Genomic DNA, 4,585 nt, shown 5'->3' with positions numbered 1-4,585 from the left:
GGGCTGGAGTGGGGTCCTCTCTTCTGTCTCCTGGTTGGCTGGAATGCTGGTGACTCTGTCGTCCGCTGCATCTCACAGCTGCTCTTCGCTGCTACATGTGCTGGAAGGACAAATAAATAATTGCTGTTGTGTTCCTAGCGAGAGGAGCAGACATACTGATGTGAACATCTGGCCCAAATGAAGCATAATACGAAGTGCCCTTGGGAAAATAAATAGGAGCCACATGACAGTAGCGTGAAAGTATTTTTGCTTTAGAGAGTTGAGGGTAACCCTCACCCACCCGCCGAAAAACCTAGATAGGATGGCTCATCCGTCCTGACAGATGATGAGCATCACTGAACCCCCATACTTTCTCTGCTTCTGCTGTCCTGCTACCTGCTGTGCAGCTACCCGCAGAGCAGTGGCACGTTGTCCCTCTGCGGGGGGACCCCTGTTGCTTTTGCTTCTTGTTTTTGATTTGTTGGTCACACAGAGCTCTTCCGTTAGTTTATCTGAATAATGAATTATTCCCAGAGGAGACAGCCTGTCTCCCCGTGTCGCCCCCAAGACCACGCCCTGCTGTGGCTGTGACGGGGGTGCTGTGGCTGTGATGGGGGTGCTGTGGCCGTGCCCCTGCTTCTTCCACCACGTGTAAGTGTGTCGCCACGTTCCCCCACCTGCCAACACTGTGCATTTCCAAAGCCGCTCTACAACCACAGAGTAAATGAATTCCTTCCTGTAGGTGAAATGTGAGGAAATTCAGCCCGCCTCGAGGCGGGGTATTCCAGATCTATCCAGTGGCGGGAGCTCATTCATGCTCCTGGCCGTGCCTCCATCAACACACAGCTCACCTTCCTAATCACTGGGATCTGGGGAGTGTGTGGCCGTGTGCCTTGTCTTTATTCTCATTTAATTTTTATTAAACATGCTCAGTACTGTTGTTTAGAAATGATTTCTTTATCCTAAAGATTATTACCATTTTTAAAGTGCTCTTATATTTTCATGAGTTTTTTTTTTGTCTCTGAGTTTTTGTACTCCATGTTCTAACGCATTTTGTAATTTGGCGCTCCTTACCAATACTATTAAAATCCACCACGCCAAAGCATGTTCATTTTTATATTATAATTATATGCTTAACTCTCCATTTCTGTCATTTCTGTATTGTCTGTGAAGCACATTACATATGTTTTAATGCTCAGAGAACAGTTTGACATCCTGATGCTGGGTGCTTTCTCCAGGGTTGATGGGTGGAACATCTTTATGGACCAGATTGAAGATGTGAAAAAAGGCTCTCTTACCCCTCTCTCTCCTGTGTGCCCTGCTCCTTGTCTCACGACTGCTGATTCTCTTTCTAAATCTCTCTTCTTTTCTCTCCTCAATTTTGTTTCTCTCTTATCTCTTCCAAACCCCTTGCCTTCTCTTTGCTCCAAAATGCATAAAAGGTGTAAAGAAGAAGGAAATCAGTAAAGATACTTAAAGATAGAAAATATATTAGATTTTTATGTTGCTGCAAATTATGACTTGTGAGCCCTGATAGCAAGGAGTGTGTAATTTTTATGTCACATTTGTAAATATGTCTAGGGCCTAATAAGCTGGTAGTGCATCTAATTTATTTGATTTTGATATTATCTTATATTTAGTCTCATTTTGTTAAATTGAGTTTTAGTGAAAAGAAAATTTTTTTTCTTTTCCCTTTTGGGAGGAGGTTAGCAGGGAAGGATCCTTGCAATAAGGAAGTATGTCTCTCGACAGTCTGTGGTCGGGTTGTTTATGTGGGGTGATCCTCTCAGTGTGGGTATAGAAGCCTTCCGCATATAGACCACATTGCTGAACTTGACTTCCTGGTGACTGGAGTGGGAGTAATTATGTCTTAGTTTCTGGTATCACTGTAGGAGTAGTAGAATGAATCTTCCTGTCCAGAGAATTCTGCAGATATTGGAGTTCCCATTAACAGAGGTTTGCTTTGAACTATTGCCGTTGGGAAAAGCATTCCAGAAGGAAAGAGTTTTTCTGGAAAAGCATTCCAGAATGGAGGAGTTTTTCTGGAAAAGCATTCCAGAAGGGAGGAGTTTTTCTGGAAAAGCATTCCAGAAGGAAGGAGCCATCTTTTGCCTTGCAGGCATTACTAGATAATTGTGGTGAAGGGAGCCTGTATCTGAGAAGGGAGCCTGTATCTGAGAGGAGTGTTGCTGCCTGTCAAGGCTAATAAATGACAATAAGGAAACCATCTTGCACTGAACTGTTGGTAGGAGAACTACATTTAAAAGGCAAAATTGTGAGTGAAATAGGAATTCCATTTCCCTGACACATTTTATGCTTTTCTTTTTTCAAGTCTGTCCTTAAAGACGTCCGAAGCCCAACAAGACCGAACAATGAAGGTGATCGCATATATTAGCCATTTTTTCCTCAATTAAAAATGAAGCAAAATAAGGGAACACACATAAAAAGGAAAACTGAGAAAAGCCTGAATAAAAATTTAGGCTTGGATGAACAGTGATCTAAACTTCCTATGTGCCAGGCAGAGTTTTTGATCTTCTGATGTCCATATCCGCCTGAGGATTAAAAGTATTTAGGTTGCAGAATCGATTGTTGCAGAAAGGCCCGAGAATGCAGGGGAGGCAGCTTTCCTATTGATGACATTGGTGAGAAGTTTTAATATTTATAGTTCACTTGTTTTTGTTTTTTAAAAAAAGGCTACTCTAAAAATGGTAGTTTCAGCAAGTCATAAACCAGGAGGCCTGCCTGAAGTGGGGAGCTGAACTCACGGGGCCGGGGATCCACCAGTGTACCTGCCTGTGACGACTAGTGTCCCAGATTACCATCGGTGGAGGCAGGCAAAATGACCCTGGGCCCAGAACTTTCTGCAGTCAGGATCACATTTAGAAGAAAAGGCTTATCATGTTTGGACTAGATGAGAGGTGCCCAGGAATTCTGAAAAGACCTAGAACTAGCCTGATTTTTCCTTCAGAACTGCTGGAGGGTCTAAAGCCATTCATCATGAGAGTATATGAATCTCCAAATAGTTATCAAGTGTCTATACCGTGCATCAGGTGGATTCTCCGATGGTTCCCACTTTAGAGTTTGGGAAGATGTAGATGCCCAGATAATAGAATCGTTAGTTAGATGAAGCCCGACTCCCAGTCTCTACTAAGCTGAGTAACACTCTCTGTCTGCATGGGCCCTGCAGCTGCGACCTGCACTTTATTTTCTCTGGGTCTGAGCTGTCCCCTTTGAGTGTCCACATCCTTCAGAGTGAGGCCAGCGGGGAGAGGGCAGGAGTCAGAAGTGAGTGTCTGCAGGTGCCTGGCTCTTACTTCATTTCCAAGTTTAGATATTTCAAAAGATTTTAAAGGTCCTTCATTAAATTGAGTTCAGTATTTCCAAAGAAAATTGGGGGAGGGGTTCTGAGTACCATGTGCTCACCACTCAGTAGTGGAATTACCAGGTGGAGCCCATGGGTCTCACATTCCTGGAGTCCGAAGATGTCCTTATTTTTGGTGGCCAAGTGTGAAATTTCTTCTCTCAAGCCCTGCGTCCATATCTTCACTCGCCTGCTGCTGTTCTCTCTCTGTTTTAAAATGTATTTTTTTTAATGTGGTGAGATATACATAATGTAAAATTTACCATCTTATCCATTTTTAAATGTATAGTTCAGTGGTACTAAGTATAATCACACTGTTGGGCCACCATCGCTACCATCCATCTCCAGAACTCTTTTCATCTTGCAAAACTGAAACTCGGTACCCATTAAACAATAACTCCCCATTCCCCTGTCCCCTCCGCCTCTGGCAACCACCATTCTACTTTCTGTCTCTGTGAATTTGACTACTTTAGGTACCTCATATAAGTGGAATCATACAGAATATTCTTTTTCTGACTGGCTTATCTCACGTAGCATAATTTCTTCAAGGTTTATCCATATTGTAGCACGTGTCAGAATTTCCTTCTTTTTGAAGGCTGAATAATATTCCACTGTATACCACATTTTGTTTAGCCATTCATCAGTTGATGGACTCAGATTGTTTCGACCTTTTGGCTGCCATTTTCTTTGGGATGGTCAATGTTCCTCTACAACCTGGCATCATCTGCCTGGGCCCCTGACTGCCTCCCTCCCTCCAGCAGTCACCCAAACATCCTGGAGGATTTCTCACTTTTTTTTTTTTTTTTAATGAGGAAGATCAGCGCTGAGCTAACATCCATTGCCGATCCTCCTCTTTTTAGCTGAGGAAGATTGGCCCTGGGCTAATATCAGTGCCCATCTTCCTCCACTTTATATGGGATGCCGCCACAGCATGGCTTGATGAGCAGTGTGGCAGTCCCCACCTGGGATCCAAACCTGTGAACCCCAGGCCGCGGAATTGGAGCGGGTGAACTTAATGGCTACACCACTGTGCCTGCCCCCTCACATTTTTTTTTAAAAACCAACCTTTCTATGAGGCTCTTAATGTGCTGACTTTGCCCACCCACAGTTTTTATGCATCTTTCAAGACTGAGCTGGGGTCCTGCCTTCTTTGTAAAGTCTCCCCAGGTCTTCCTCAACTCGAAATGGTCTTTTTCTTCTCTGAAATCTTGCAACAGGTATCGTCAGCAACAATCTTTTTGGCAA

This window comes from Diceros bicornis, chromosome 29, assembly GCF_020826845.1.
Source record: "Diceros bicornis minor isolate mBicDic1 chromosome 29, mDicBic1.mat.cur, whole genome shotgun sequence".
Lineage (NCBI taxonomy): Eukaryota > Metazoa > Chordata > Mammalia > Perissodactyla > Rhinocerotidae > Diceros > Diceros bicornis.
Note: the sequence above shows the minus strand (reverse complement) of the source record.